At 46.7% G+C, this 16,761-nt stretch overlaps 1 protein-coding gene across 2 annotated transcripts in view; it reads right to left on the bottom strand.

Moving 5' to 3' along the window:
- Positions 1–16,661, bottom strand: part of ST3GAL5 (ST3 beta-galactoside alpha-2,3-sialyltransferase 5) — a 43,153-nt gene extending 26,492 nt beyond the window's left edge. Inside the window, exon 1 of one of the 2 annotated variants that reach the window (XM_023745302.1) lies at positions 16,634–16,661. The gene's annotated coding sequence lies outside the window, so the exon portion shown is untranslated. Of the gene's footprint in view, positions 1–16,056; positions 16,075–16,633 lie in introns of those variants that run through there. The other variant, XM_023745304.1, reaches the window with a different exon arrangement.
- Positions 16,662–16,761: the final 100 nt, after the last annotated feature.

The raw sequence follows: 16,761 nt of genomic DNA, 5'->3' as shown, positions 1-16,761 counted from the left end.
GATGTTTAGCACATCCTGACCTCTATCCACAACATACCACTAGAATCTCTGGTCCTCCCCATCTCTCCCAGTTGTGACAACCAAAAATGTTTCCAGATATTGACAAATGTCCCCTAGGGGGAAAAATCACCCTGACTTGACCCATTGGGATAAAGTCATCTATATATATATATATAAAAGGCTAATATACAAAGTGTCCCCTTGGGAGTTCGACCAGGAGACTGGGAGTTCGATAGATCACTATGATGTGCGCTGACCACGAGGGGGACGAAGAAGGCCCTGGCTGGCAGAAGGCCCCAGCCAGCAGCCAGAAGGCCCCAATCAGCCCCGATCGCCACAGGGACCCTACCTGTGCATGAATTTCATGCACTGAGCCTCTAGTTGTATATATATTAAAATCCCAACATTGCCGTATTTTTAAAGTATTGAAAGTGTAAAAAATAATAAAAACAGAGCCACTTTAAAAATGGAGTCAGAGCTGCCATCCCAGAGAAACGGCCTCAAACCTTAGAATGTTAAAACTGGGCAAAATAACCTTCGGACTGGGCCTAAAGCAGCACGGTATTCCAACTACTGTTTTGACTAAGGGACTGAAGATCAAAGAGATTCTTTAGAATTAGCATCACTATGCTAGCTAATCTACACCTACAGAAATCCCTTCTTCCTATTCTTTTAATTATTCCCCTTCTCTTTCTCATAAATACCTCTGGCCAGTCACCTAATCAAAACACTATGTGGGTTTCTGCCTGAATCAGCACTTCGGGAGTGAGTAGCTATTCCTATGGATCTCAATCAACGCTTGTTGCCTCTCATTTTGGCCTTCTGCTTACAGGTTACCAAAGGTAATTAAACTTAATGCAAAAATTGAAAACCAAAGACTGTGGGTTAAAACGTGTGATACCTGAGCTTCAGTATCTATCTAATCAGAAGCCAACAGACACGCACAGGCCTGCATTCACATGCCACCTGGCAGGGAGAGTTCACAGGTGTGCAGGGGGTGGAAGGATCCATGCAACTCAAGCAGAGCCCCTTTATCCCCTTCCACTTCCACCACCTACGGGGGGAGGAGGGCACTATTTCTCCCTGTTGCCACTGTTTCACTCGTCTTTTAAGATTGTGGGATTTCACCCATGATATCAAGTGATGGCCAGAGAAATGGCTGAGACCACACCCAGTCAGTTCTGGTACCTTATAGTACTTATTCACGCACCAATGCCTCCACGGTGGTCTCAGTCAGTGATCATCCAGTCTGACCACACACAAGAACCACTGGAGGAGGCTGTGATGTATTCAGATTCCCAGACCTCATCCTCAGAATTTCAGGTAAGGACACGAAATGAGCAATGTAAGCTAGTTTCCCCAGGGTTATGTGGGTGCAGCCCTGTGAGTAACTCTGCTCTCCAGCCAGCTTCTCACAGCTGTACTTGCAACAGATTTTAGCCTAAAGACTTTCAGATCCTACATACCAGGCAACATTATGAAGACCTGTTTCCTGCAACTAAAAATAAGAGTGTTGCTCCGAGAATGCACAGTCTACATTCCACTAATTTTGGCCACCAACCAAGATGCAAGCACTTCAATGATTCTGAGGTATGCTGTTCAATTTACTTCTAATCAACCAGTATTCCTCTAATGTTGAGAATACATCATTACTAACATTCAGCTGCCTGCTTTTTACATGTTTGAAAGTGTTAAGGCACCCTGACCGGTGTGGCTCAGTTGGTGGGAGTGTCATCCAGTGCAGCAAAAGGTCACGAGTTTGATACCTGGTCGGGGTATGTACAAGAAGCAACTGATAGATGTATCTCTCTCACATCGATGTTTCTCTCTCCCTTCCTCCCTCTCTAAAATCTTTTTTTTAAGTGTGAAGACAATTAATCCTGAGTCCTCAGAATAAAATACATTCTCCAAAACGAGATCACGCCCAGAACTACAGATGGTATTGCTAAGATTTCACTGAAGTGGCAAAGATGTTAAGATGGCAGCAACCCTTGCAGGGTCAAATCCAGAGCCATCTCCCCTCCCCACCTTTCTTACACTCTCTTCCTCTTCACTGCACTTCAGCCTAGCAGGCTTCCTACTGCTCCTCACACCAACATCCCCCCTTCCCCATCTCAGGCCTCCACCTGTTTCCTCTGCCTCCCTCAGCATTTTTATTTTGGTCTTTGTTGAAGTCACCTTCCTTGACCACCCTCTGTAAAACAGCATCCCCACCCCCCAAGCCCTGTTAGTCACGTCCCTTCTTTACTTCTGAGCACTCACTGCTACTCATACATATCTGCCTACTCTGTTCTCCCCACTAGAAAATTCCTAGAGAAGGGACCTAGAACAGCGCCTACCACGTAAAAAGCACTTAAGAATTACTTGTTGAAGGAATGAACTGAAGAATGACTAAATGAATGGATGCACTGCCCAGTGGCCTGCACCTAGATCCCCACACAAAAGCTAATCCAAATTCAGTATGGTCCTAACAAGAGGCAGACGTGAAGACAGAACCTTTCTAGGGGTGCAGATATCACAACTACTGGGTGTGTATGGAGTGTCTACAGTATGCCCGGCACATGGAGATGTGGATATGGATATGGATCCTTTTTCAAACAAGAATCACTGTGTGTATGTTGAGGAAGGAGATAAATGAAATCAAATGACTGTCCCTCCCACCACCATGGGGGTAGGAGGGGGCCAACAGAACAACTGGATCCACTGTTATTTTCTTTTCTTTTTTCCAATTTATTGATTTAGAAAGAGAGAGGAAGGGAGGGAGGGAGGAGGGAGAGAGAAACACTGATTTGTTGTTTCATTTATTTATGTATTCATTGATTACTCCTTGTATTGAAGGGGAAAATAAGACATTTGGGGGGCTAGCCATCTGAATCTGTGCCAGTAACCTGCCTTCTGACGTACACCCTTGCTTGCCAATAAACTCCATTCTTATCAAATTCCCTTCTTATCTGTGATGCCTGTCCTGCCCTGCAGAACCTGTTTCCTGGAATACTCCCATCTTACAGAGGCCATAAACCATGAACCATATACAGTCCCCGGAGGGGCCGGTGCCAGTGCTGGCAAGCCTCTGGGTGTGGTCTCACTTCCCAACTCACGGGGGGGGGGTGGACGGGGACTGCAAAGCTCACAAAGGATCCAGAAGCCTGATCCATATTTTGGGGACAAAGGAACTAAGAGTATAAAGGGAAAGCTTCGTGCATATCCATCACCCAGGATTTGGAGACTGACTCCCTTGAGTCACGGCACTAGCACAGTCTGCAATAAAGGCAACTTTGCTGAATTTTCTCTGAGTGCCCGGCTGACTTAATTCTCCCGCGCTGCCTGGCAGCTTATCTGCAATAGTAGGTGCTCTTGAAACCAAAATGTGGGGTGTTTTGAGTCAGAATTTGTTGTCTTGAAAAACCAAAGAATGGATTTGAGGACAAAAATGGTTAGCGGGAGCAAAGTTTATTGATAGAAGCCAATCCTGGAAAAGGTGCGGCTGGGGTTCCAGGAGCAGCCAGCGTCCAGAGCTTCGGTTCCATGTTACAGTAGAGTGTAGTTCAGCATCCAAGTGGATTAAAGCGTATTAGTCCATGTGTAGAGTCCCACATGGCCATCAGCCATGTGGGCACAGGGCAGCCTGGAACCTAGCACACTGGGGAGAGAAAGCATGCGCTTTTTTGTATATACGCTAGCTAGCCTTTGATTGGTTCTTTCCAAGAATTCTGCCTTAATAACATCACGCCCCACTGCCTCGTGCTGGGTTAGCTGCAAGCTGCTTGTGTTAGCAACACTCATACATTGTTAAAGTTCACAGCTCCCAGGCACACCTTCTTTCCCCACCCAGATGGGTTGCCTTAGTAACTTCCACCAGCTGAGTTCCCTGGTTCTACTTCCACCTCCCATGGCCCCAACCCTGTCTCCCTAGCTTCCTTCTGTTTCCTCACCTGGACCAGAAATAGAACCCACAACCTCAGCAAATCAGGATGACGCTCTAATCAAGTGACCTACCCATCCAGGGCGTAAGCGATGGATGTGGACAACAGGGGGTGAGGGTGAGGGCAGGATTGGGGGATGAGGGGACATTGGGGGGATAAGGACACATCTGTAATATCACTTGGATTGCGGGAAACGAGTTAAGTCGGCTCGCGTGAATTGCGCGTACTCCGCGGGAGCCGTCTTAAACTCGGTTCATATAGATCCACAACCTCAGCAAATCAGGATGACGCTCTAATCAAGTGACCTACCCATCCAGGGCGTAAGCGATGGATGTGGACAACAGGGGGTGAGGGTGAGGGCAGGATTGGAGGATGAGGGGATATTGGGGGGATAAGGACACATCTGTAATATCTTAATCAATAAAGGGGGGAAAATGAAAAAAAAAAAAAAACCTCCGACAAATAAATAAATAAATAAAGGTAGGTAGGTCTCTATTGAATGAAAAAAAAAAAAAGAGAGAGAGAGAGAAAGAGGAAAGAGGTAAAATACTCAACTGTCCGGCTGTTGGCTATTTGACCAGGGCCAAGTCACCTCTGAGGATGTTTGCTAATATGTAAAGAGCAGGGTTGGGTGAGAACACTTTTATTGCCCCTTCCTCCACTGAAATCGAGTCTCACCTACCTACTTTTCAAAGAACAGGAAACACAAAACTTAGCTTATGCTAACACTTTATGGTCATTTAGGAGTCAGAAACAGGAAGCTGGAATAAGGAGAAGATAGATTTGAAACGATAAAAGGGAAGACACAGAGAGGAGAGAATGGAGGGGCAGGATGTGAGGGACAGGACTTTCTGGGCAAGAAGAGCTGGAAGGGAAAGAGAAAGTAGGAACAGAAACTTTGCCACCGTTCTTACCATATTCTGTTCCCTGGGGTGACAAGTTCAGAGGAACTCATCTTTGCAAATTCAGATAAGCAGACCCACCCACAACCAACCTCAGCCCCCAGCTTACAGCCACCCTCCTGACTCCAAGACCTGTCCCTGCCACCCCGACCCCATAGGAGAGATTTCAGCCAGAGCACAGAAGGTTGCCCTCACCTGGATAAAAATGAACTGGAAGCTGGAAAGGGACACCCCCCTCCCCCACCCCCTGCCTCCCATGCAGAACATAGTACCTGCAGGATTTCTACCAAAACATACAATATGAGGTTCTGTCAGGCAGGAGAGGGGCCATCTTTAACTGGCCAATGCCAAGCTCTGGGTAAAACGCACCCTCTGAGGCCCTGGGCCGTATTTGCTGGCAAGGGCTCTTCCAAAGCACCTTGGTGTGGACGAATAAAAGGGGTTCTTTAGAAAGTAACCTCAAAGGGGATCTGATCATAAATTCCTCACTGGGCAGGTCATGGTGGTTAGTCACACCCCAGGCCTGTAAGTTCTTCAGCGAAAGGTTTCAAGCCAACCCAGCCATTGTTCCTGTGCGTCTAGGTTAACACACCTTAGAAATATCGAAAGTAATAAACCCTTTAAGGGGGTGTTAACCCTCAAGAGAGCATATAATTTTGTTAACTATCCTATAATCCAATCCCTGCCTTGCTTTCTCCAAGTGTCCTTATGTCCCCTCCTTAATTTCAAATGCATAAAAGAAGCTGCAAAACTGTTATTCTCCAGAGCATTTGAGATCTTGCTTCCTGGCATGCACTGTCAGTTTGGCTCAAGTAAACTCATAAAAATGCTCTACAGGTCTGGGCGCTCCTCACCTTGACACTGGTGAACTACACTGAATTCATGCAAGCGCACCCTCAGCTGCAACTAAATGTATTTTCAAAGTCACATGCTGCCCGGGAAGCCACTTTCACAGGACAGTTGTTGGCCTCGTCTAAACCCGGTCAATGTGTGGCTCAGAGATGGCTGACCAGATACCTGAGGACAATCAGCAGGAGTGGTCTTGAACAGCAGCCACCGCCGCCACAGGCAGCTGAAGAAAGAAACCTTCCCGGCCGCTGAAGCCACACCGTCAGTGGTTGCCCACCCTGCTTTCTGCGGATGCCAGAGGAAGCAGAGCCCGTTCTGGAGAGAGCTCGGGTTGTGGGAAATGACTTCAGAACCGACCACCGGAAGGGCGGGCACTGAGAGGCCCCACCGAGGCCCTGATGCTAGACTGGCTGCAGCACCATGAGACGGAGGCTTCTGAGTTTTTAAACTTCATTTTTTGACAAAATCTCACACTTATGGAAAGATTGCAAGAAGAGTATAAAAGAATTCCTTTATACCCTTTACCCAGATTCCCCGACTGTTAACAATCATCACATTTGCCCTGTTACCACGTTCTATATACACTGAGTGGCCCGATTATTATGACCACCTGACGTTTGTAGGCAAATTAGCTATAATTTCGCGCTGAAGTTGCTAGAGGGCCAGACCATTATAAACAGGGAAGCAGGTTGTTTACCACGACAGTAGAAGTGATTTATTTCTGAAGATATGGGTAAACAACGCAATTTAACAGCCTTTGAACATGGGTTATATTTGAACATGAGTGGGCAGATTATTATGACTACCTGATGTTTGTAGGCAAATTAGCTGTACACTGCATTGTATGGGATATGGAAGCCGAAGGCCTGTTCGAACACCTTTGCTGACTGCAGTTACCAAGATAAAACATCTCCAATTCGCACAGGAACACAAGGATTGGACGGTCGAGCATTAGAAAAAAAGTCATGTGGTCGGATGAATCACGTTTCCAGTTGCATCATGCAGATGGCAGAGTGAGAATTTGGCAGAAACAGCATGAAAGCATGCACCCCACATGCATGAGTACAACCCTTCAAGCTGGTGGGGGTAGTGTTAGGGTTTGGGGCATGTTTTCCAGGCATGATTTGGGCCCTTTAATTTGTGTGGTACAACGTCTGAATAGCACAACAAACCTAAGTATCGTTGCTGATTAAGTTCATCCTATCATGTTGATGGCTTATTCCAATGGAGATGGCTTCTTCCAACAAGACAATGCACCATGTCACGGTGCTCGTATTGTGCAGGAGTGGTTTCAACAACATGAGGGAGACTTTACCTTGCTTAGGTGGCCCCCACAATCACCAGATTTCAATCCTATTGAGCATTTGTGGGATGAAGTTAAAAGAGCCATCAGGCAGCTGGTTCCACAACCATCAAATCTCACAGAACTGGACAGTGCTATTCATCAGGCATAGTGTCAGATTCCTCGCATCACCTTTCAACATCTCGTGGAGTAAATGCCAAGAAGAATCGCCGCAGTATTGAAGGCAAAAGGTAGCCCAACGAAGTACTGATGGGGTGGTCATACTAATCTGGCCACTCATGTTCAAATATAACCCACGTTCAAAAGCTGTTAAATCTCGTTGTTTACCCATATCTTCAGAAATAAATTACTTCTACTGTCATGGTAAACAACCTGCTTCCCTATTTATAATGGTCTGGCCCTCTAGCAACTTCAGCGCGAAATTATAGCTAATTTGCCTACAAACGTCAGGTGATCATAATCTGGCCACTCAGTGTATAACCCACATATTACTTTATTTTTTTAAATATATTTTTATTAATTTTGAGAGAGAGAGAGGAAGGAAGAGGGATAGAGAGATAGAAACATTGATGACAGAGGAGCATCATCCATCAGCTGCCTCCTGCACGCCCCCTACTGGGGATCCAGCTCCCAATCCCAGCATATGCTCTGACCAGGAATGAAACGAACAACCCTTAGGTTTCTGGGTCGACGCTCAACCGCTGAGCCACACCAGCCAGGTCACATATTCCTTTTTTAACCATTTAAAAGTAAGCCAAAGACATATTTACACCTAAGTATTTTAGCCTTCCCTTACACAGTAACCACAGGCTATCATTATAGATACAAATTGGGAAATTACTTCTTCAGTAGTGTTATCTACTCTAAAGACGTTACACAAATTTCCCTCGTAGTCCCGCAAATGGCCTGCCAGCGAAAGCAGGGTCACATGTGGCATTCAGCTGTCATATCTTTTCAGCTTCCTTTCATCTGAAACAGTTACTTATCTTCCATGACCTTGGCATTTTTTGAAAAGTACAAGCCAATTGTTTTGTGGAATGTCCCTACTTTGAGGTTTGTCTGTTTCTTTGTTTCTTTTTCTTTTTTAAAAAATATATTTTATTGAATTTTTTACAGAGAGGAAGGGAGAGGGATAGAGAGTTAGAAACATCAATGAAAGAGAAACATTGATCAGCTGCCTCCTGCACACCCCCTACTGGGGATGTGCCCGCAACCAACGTACATGCCCTTGACGGAATCGAACCTGGGACCCTTCAGTCCGCAGGCGACGCTCTATCCACTGAACCACACCGGTCAGGGCGAGGTTTGTCTGTTTCATCACGATCGGATTCGAGTTGCCCATTTGGGGCAGAAATATCACAGAAGTGATTCTGTGACCTTCTTTGTGCATTTTTCCCAAAGACACATGATGTTGATCTGGTGTTAAATTTGACCGATTGGTTAAAGTGGTGTAAGGCAGGTTTCTGCGCTGTCAAGTTACAATTTTCCCTTTGTAATTAATAAGTAACTTGCTGGGAGATGCTTAGAGACTAAGCAAATATCCGGCTCCTCACCAAACCTACTTGTTTTACCACCCACTGGTGGATTCTTGCCTGGATAAGGATAAAATTCTGTGTGAGGTCAAACAAGGTCAAACTTCGGGGGGGAAAACAGGAATGGTCCCAGTGGTAGCTGATGAGCATGCGAGACTCCTCTATCGACTTAATTCAAATAACTCCAGGTTGTGTCCACTGTTAGCTATTAAGAAAAAACACCATCTCTGGATTTGCTTGAGAGCAGCCACGAATATGCCAGTTGCTCTCACGGTGAGCCATGCCTGCTGGGAGCTCAGCCCTTCAGTTCACAAAGTGCCCAGCGGCTGCAAAAAGGGCCACCTGAGCGCTAACCATCCTCGCACTGAAGCCCACGTCTCCAGGGGCAACGCTGAGGGCCCAGCTCCGTGATTCCTGCCCATGGCGGCAGGGTACGGGGAGCTGTATTTCAAAACAAAACCTCCAACTCTCCACCACCTTATACTGAGGCACAACCCAGTTTGGGAACTCTGGTTTTGCTTATTCGAGAAACGTTTTTTAAAACTCTGTTATCACAAAGCCAGAAATTATGTAGAAGCAGAGAGAACACTTTGAAATCACATACTGGTTGTTAGACTGCAGCCCAGTGATGTCCAGTTAACATTCCAGTCTATATTCTAGGGTCTTTCCTCCTTGCACATGCATACTTTATCAGGATGGAGAGCATGCTGTCCCACCAGCCTTCTTCAGGCGGGTCTGCACCGGACAATGAAGGAAAAGGATTTGAGTGCCTCAATTCTTCCAGGGATGGTCTGAATTTAAATTCATTCCAGAGGCAAAGGAGAGAAGTTATTCATAACATGCAATGGCTGCCGTAGAGTATCAGGGCTAAATTCTCTTGTAGAGCCCAACTCTACAAGGGCTGGTCTGTACTGTTGTGTAATTTGTTGTTTACCTAGTAATCCATTAAATAAGCATTTAACGAGCACTTTCCACACACAGGCCCTGGGAGTATAAAGATAAACAAGACAAGGCTCCCTTCCTCTATAAATGAAGAATCCAGGCAGGGAGAGTGAAAAGCACCTAAATGCCCCAAATATTGACTAACGCCGCGCTAGAGGAGCGGCGGTGCTCCTGGGATGCCCTGGGCAAGGACCCACTAGCTCCAGCTCAGGAAACCAGGGAGGCTTTGCTGGGGTGATGTGTAAAAGGGTCCTCGAGGGACCGAAATAGAAGAGGCATTCCTGATGGTAGGAAGGGCATGCCCAATGCCCAGAGAGGTGTGCTCAGGCCAGATCACAGGGAGATGCAACCAAGAAGGAACCAGGCCCTCCAAAGTGGCCCCAAAGGAGGCCCAGGGCGGCCGTAAGTGGTGAGCTCAGCCTAGGACAAAGGTGACCAAGGGAGAGGGTGGGCAAGGGGCTGCTGAGATCACTGCAGCCAGAGGGGTGGGGGAGCTGAGCCAGAGCAGGGACGGCAAGAAGGGGTACAGGAGACGTGCAGGAAGAAGATGCCGCAGGACTTGGTGACTGAGCTGGCAGCGGCTGTTCTTATAGCACCCAGTCAGCCAAGATCAACTGCATAATAGCCAATTTAAGCCACTAATGGGGGAGGGGGGGAAAAGAACATACTGCCACCATTCTGAGATGGTTTAACAGCAGAGGAGGGGCCAGAGGAAAGAAGACATGACACTGAGGTAAACTGAGGAAACTGCTCACTGAACTGCCCCTCCTCTTGGGTCCTCCAAGCTCTAACAAAAGGCCTTAGCTTATAGCTCTCTGGCGGTGGCCCCGTAACAGCAAATTGCATACGCAGAGCATGCTACAGGAGAACGAGTCTGTGGCAACCCCATGACAGCCACGAAGAAAGCAAAATCTGGAAGCTACCTCTTTACTAAAAGATTTCACTCTTAACTGAAGGGAAATACAAGTAGTCGGGCTGAATAAATAATTCTTAGTGAGAGAAAGTGAATGTTAGTAGAATTAAGAATTAACAAAAGCCACCCTGGGACCCAATACAAGCGGCCTCCACCGTAGGGACCTTCCCCAAACCTGAGTATAAGGGGACACACAGGGAACGAGATCATGGGACAGAATGTATGCAAACTCTAAAACAGGGGTCCTCAAACTTTTTAAACAGGGGGCCAGTTCACTGTCCCTCAGACCATTGGAGGGCCGGACTATAGTTTAAAAAAAAAAACTATGAACAAATTTCTATGCACACTGCACATATCTTATTTTGAAGTAAAAAAACAAAATGGGAACAAATACAATATTTGTATTTGCATGTGCTCTAAAACAACCAAGTGTGAGACTAGGAAGTGACGTCACTACACAGGACCCCAGTGATACTCCTCAGGGAGCACCTGGCTGGGTGGATGGCTAAGGGAAGGGGGAGGATTGGACAGGCAGTCTACTGAATAATCCTATTTTCCTATAGGAACAGAAGAACCAGACTGGTCATATCAAACCCCAAGTCAGCAGGTGGTAATGACCCAGCAAAGGGACAGGCCCTGGCAGTTGGGAGCCTGAAGGAGAAGGAACTATCACATAGGAGACAAAGGAAAGTCCTGTTCAGGCCACTTCAAGCTCAGAACAAGTGAAACATGTTGGAATTCCTAAAACCAACAACATGTACTTAGGTCTGCAGAAGGTACGGCTAAAATATCCAATTTCCTTTTATACCCCAAATATACAGCCCTTTTACTCTTTGCTCCAAACATTTGGAAAAGCAGCATTTGGGCAGGCTCCCAAAAGGCAGACCTTCACGCACACGCCCAGTTTTTAATCCCGTGCGGAGCATGCACCTGGGGATACAGAAATACGCAACACGGACAGTCTCTTCTTCAAAAAGCTCCCACAATCTCATTTTTAAATACTGGACAAGTAGATTTATGACCAGTGTCATTATTTTCATGGTATTCCTTCTTAACTTACTCTACACAGGACATGAAGGCAGTGTCAGGAGATGTTTTAGATTTGGGGTGCGTGTGTATGCATGTGCCTAGGAGGGGGCTTAGAAAAGGCTCGGCCCAGGAAGGAATGAGTAGGACTCGAAGGGGGTGGGCAGGAGAGGCAGGTGCCACCTGAGCAAGGACAGTAGGCACAGAGGATAAAAGTTCCCAACAGAGTGTCTGCAGGTCCGGCTCAGGAGGGCACAATGTATCGAGAGAGGCTAGAAAAGGAAGCAGTGCAAGGGCGGGAGGGGATTTTATCCGGAAAGGAGCAACTCGGGGAAGGGAGAATGGAAAATGGAACTGGATTTTGGAGAGACTTTTCTTGAGGCTGGACCGGTGACGGAGAACTCTTGTGCGCTGAGATGAGTCAGGAGGTGTGCCTGGGAACTCGAGGCCTGGTCCAGGGAACAGAGCCATCTCACCGACCTCAGCTACACCCTCCCCGGAATCTCCACAGGAGCCTTTCTGAAGGGTGGGGTGGAATACACTAGATGCTAGGAAGATGGCATGCATTTACCTCATCTACCCGCTGCAGGCCAGACTGCCCCAGTCTGAATCCCAGCTCTCTCCTCTAGAGTTTCTTAAGCTTTCTGAACCTCAGTATCTTCATTTGTAAAATTAGGGGTGACAACGGTATCAAACTCATATGACTTTTGTGAAAATTAAATGGGCTGACATACAGAACATGTCTAGAACAGGTGAGGATAAAGTGAGACAGTAGAGTATTTACCCCTTTTCCTGTTCTACCTATGTTTTGTAGCATGTGCGTTTGTGGCGGGGGAGGGGTTGTTTAGTATCAAGATTGTCACAAAGAGCCCACTCTCTTAGCCAACCACAAAACACTGCCAGATTACCATGACTCTAGAGTCTCTTGGCAGACAACTGAATTCCACCATTGTTAGCTCTCACTCTTCCCTTTATCAAGACAAATCAGCTCAATGTTTACTGGCTAAGATTTAGAGCTGTGCTGTCCACTAACCACATGGCTGCTGAGTACTTCAAATACGGCCAGACCAAACTGAAATGACCTCTACATGAGTGTAAGATACACACCAATCGGGCTTTGAAGACGTAGTTGAACAGAAAATTGTAAAATAGCTCACTAACAATTTTTATAACTTGATTTGGCAATATACTGAACATATTGGGTTAACTAAAATATATTATTAAAATCAATTTCACCTGTTTTTTAAAAATTGCTTCCTTCTCATTCATTGGATTTATTGTAGTTGCTATGTTCCTAACTTCTTAATTTAAGTGATTAGCTCATTAATGCCTTTTTTCTTGCTAATATGAACATTAAGACTGCATATTTCTCTCTAAATACTGACTTAGTTGCATCCCACAGGTTTTTTTGTTTGTTTGGTTGGTTGATTTTTCTTATTAATCCTCACCTGAGAACATTCTTCCATTGATTTTTAGAGTGGGAAGGAGGAGAAGAGACAGCGAGAGAAACATCAATGTGAGAGAGACACATAGATTGGCTGCCTCCTGCCCTTGCCCTGTCGGGAGCCAGGGATCAAGCCTGTAACTGAGGTACATGCCTCTGACTAGAATCGAACCCACGACCCTTCAGTCTGAGGGCTCTAGCCACTGAGCCAAACCAGTCAGGACTCCCACAGTTTTTTTAAGTGTACAATTCATCCAAAAGTTTTAACATCTATTTTCATTATTACTTCTCTATCTTTCAAATTCAAATTTTTTAAAAGTTTTAAAAATTATCTCTTAAAACGGTCATAATTTAGTTGCATTGTGTTCAGAGAACTCTGTACGATACTGATTATTTTAAATATGTTAGAACTTATTTTATGACCTGGTGTGTATACTCCATTTTTGTGAAAGTATAATCTTCGCTTGCTATCTCCCTCTCCCTTCCTCTCTGAAATAAATAAAAATATTTTTTAAATTGATGTTTTTATCTTCCTGAAAAATTCCAACTTTGATTTACTTATTTCTTTAAAAATGTTTAAATGTAGCTACCTAAAATTTTTAAATTATATGTGTGGCTTGGGTTATATTTCCAGTGGACAGCGCTGGTCTAGGAAAGGATGAGCAAGAAGCCTGCACTAGCCACCAAGTCCTGGATGACTAAGGATTCTATTACTGAAAATGATAAGCCAAGAGGAGTGTGTTGGCGGCCTTGATAAAGTACCACACTGTTCTCCTCCCTGGCTGCTGCCCTCTAAGTAGGAAATGAGAACAAGATGTGAAAGCAGAATGGAGGGGAAGAACAGATAGAAGAGGATCAAAAAGCAGGATCAACACGGGCAGATGCTGAGAGAGGGAGGCCAGGGAAGAAGGAACACTATACGTGTCATAGAAAAACTGCTCCAGCTCTAAATGTAACACATATCAGCCTTAATTATGAAAATGACACCTAATCTTTAAAAAAAGCCTTCACATTCAAAAGACAGAACTACTATTTCATCAAAGTAGACTTTTAAAATTTAATTTGTTTTCATCAATTTTCCTTCTTTGAATGAATTAAATCATATCATACAATACTTAACTACTATGACTCCAGATATTAAAACCTTAGAGGGAAATTCATGGGTATAGGACTTGATGAACCATTCAATCACTTAATCCTGGCCATTTTTCCATGGCATGTAAGGAGAGAACAAAAATGTCTTGTATGGCCTCAAAAGACAAAACAAGAAATGGGCTTTTTCTTTAGGACCGAGATTTTCAACTTTTTTCATCTCATGGCACACATAAATTACTAAAATTCTGTGGCACAAGCAAAAATATATTTTTTGTCAATCTGATCCAAAAACGTAAGTATAATTTTCATTCACACCAGATGGCTATTACTGTGTTGGCTGGTGTACTTTTTTTTTTATTTGTCAATCTAAGGGAAAAGAGGTCAGTGTCCCTGACTAGTCAGGAATTGCATGTTTTAAAAAGTAGAAATTCAGAGGAGCAGGGAAGGCAGGTCAGAGAAGCAGAAACAAAGTATAGGAAGTGCAACATTATAAAAACTAAAGGAAAAGAGGTTCCCAGCAGCCTTTGCAGTAAGAGGCAAGGGAGCTGAGACAGAGAAAAGCAGTTTGGCCAGGAAATTCCTCCCTTGAAGACGGGGACTCTTGGAGCTCAAGGGTTCCCACAGCTCAGCCTGTGCTGCTGCCTGACCCAGGGGAGACTGGGGCCTAGAAGTGACTGCACTTGCCGAGAACATACAGGGTTCAGCCAGGTAGGAACTGATGTGATTCCTAATCCAAATCCGGCCTCAGGCATCTTGGTGAAAAGTGGCGGTGAAAAGGGATGTAGCGTAGCGCTCATCATCTACTAGTGAGGAACTACCAATGTAGTTGCTCAAAAATTGGAATAAAATAGCTTTATCTTTAGCTGTCAAAGCTGAGTACGCATGCACCCATCTACCCATACATACGGGAGCCCCATAAAGACATGAAGACTGAAAGGGCAGCCAGGTAGTTCACACCCTCCTTCGTTGTCCATTCACTTCCCAAGAGCCAACCTGCTGGATAAACGTCCCTTATTGCTGACAAACAGCCCAGCACGGAAAGCAGGGAAGAAATGGAGGAGGAGGCAAATCAAAGAACAAAGGGTTTGTTCTTACTCTGCCTTGAAAATATCCTTAAAATTCAATACCAATCTATTTTGGTAACAAGGGACAATTTGGTAGTTTGTGGCAAAATTACAGGCATTTTCAAAAAAAAGTCATAAATGTAAGTTTTTTTAGAATTTATGCCTGTCAGCCTCTCTTTCTCTCTTCCATAAACCCCTTCATGCCTTCTTATCTCACCCACTTCTTTTCTTGCCTGGAGGAAGAAACGGCTACTAGCCAACTATGAGCATGGCTCACTTCATCTCACAGGTGCAGCAGCGCTCACAGACTGAACAGACATGTAAAAAAGACCCACGGCATCTGGGTACAGTGCTCTCCTAGCTCACCGCAGCCTCGCTGCCCAAGCACGCACTGGTGGGGATTTTGGTGATCCCCAGCCCTACCAAGGAGAGATGTAAAAAAAGCCTTCTTCAAAGCCGTCAACTTGCAGGATTATGCAAGTAAAACCACAACCCTTGTTGAGTCAGTGCCCTTCGCTCAACAGACAAGGATTCCCCTTCCACAGTTTCAGGACATGCATCCTTCAGTGGAAGAGGAACAGCAGCCAGAAGCTCAGAGAGCCGATCAATCTCCTTCCTCTTTATAACCCAACACCCAGCTCCGAGCTCGGCACAAAGAGCAGGCAACCCACAGGTGCCAGATAAAGCACGCACGCGAAACCATTTTCTCTTTTAAACGAAAGAGCAGAGGTCACATAGCACGTGAATGAAGACGCGAGGTCACATGGCACATGAATGAAGACACGAGGGCATGAAATCAGTCTTTCAAATCGGCTGGTGATTCTGCAGCACCTTCCTCACTCCTAAAACACAATTTGCGGTCGGAACCATGGAACCACGGGCCTGGAAGTGACCTCGACCACGAGCAGGTCAAGCCTCCCAGTACAGACCGGGAGACTGAGCCCCGCAGGGACACAGATGTCGGCCAAGGTCACGCAGCTGGTGTGGGCTGGAGGTGGAACCCCGCCCCTCCCTATTCGCCCAGCTCCTCAGAGATGCTCTCCGAAAACCTGGCGTTACTTACACACTTAAAGGCGCATAATCCATGCACACCCAGGTCAAGTCACCGCTTACAATTCAGAAGCAGCCAAAGATCACCAAAACACGTCTCTCCCGCAGGGCTGGGCGCCGAGTGGGGGCAGGAAAGGTCACCGGCGAGTTTCTACCCGCAGACATCACACAGGACGCCTTCCCGGTGGGTGCCAAGGGTCGTTTCTCCGGGGCGACGAGTTCCCTTGTAAAAAAGGGTCCCCCAATCCCGCTCTCGGGAAACGAGTTAACTCGGCTCTGCTGGCTGGGAAGCTGCCAGCAATGAATTAAACGCCGAGCCGCTGCAGAACGCCGAGGGAGAGGGCCACCGCGGCTGGACTCCACACCCCCGCCGTTCACCTCTGCGCCTCCACCGCAGCGCCCCACGTCCGTCCACCCGGCCCGAGCCCACGTCTCCGGAAGGCGCGTCTGGGGGAGCCGTGCCCCGGGCGCTGTCCGCGGGGGCGGGGGCGGAGCCGCCAGACACGGCCAGGCGGGGGCCAGGACGTACCGCCACCGCCGCCCCCAGCCCGTGGGCCCCGCTGCGCCCAGGAGAGGGCTGCGCCGCGTACCTCGGCCGGCAGGTGCCGCCGCCGCCTCCGCCGCCTCCGCCGCCGCCGCCTCGGCTCGCGCCTGCAGTGGCCGCCGCTTCGCGCCGCGGGCCGCCTTCGTGCGCATGCTAGGGAGGGGGCGCCGGCCC

This window comes from Myotis lucifugus, unplaced genomic scaffold (genome assembly GCF_000147115.1).
Source record: "Myotis lucifugus unplaced genomic scaffold, Myoluc2.0 scaffold_531, whole genome shotgun sequence".
NCBI lineage: Eukaryota > Metazoa > Chordata > Mammalia > Chiroptera > Vespertilionidae > Myotis > Myotis lucifugus.
Note: the sequence above shows the minus strand (reverse complement) of the source record. Positions and strands in the feature narration are given on the sequence as shown.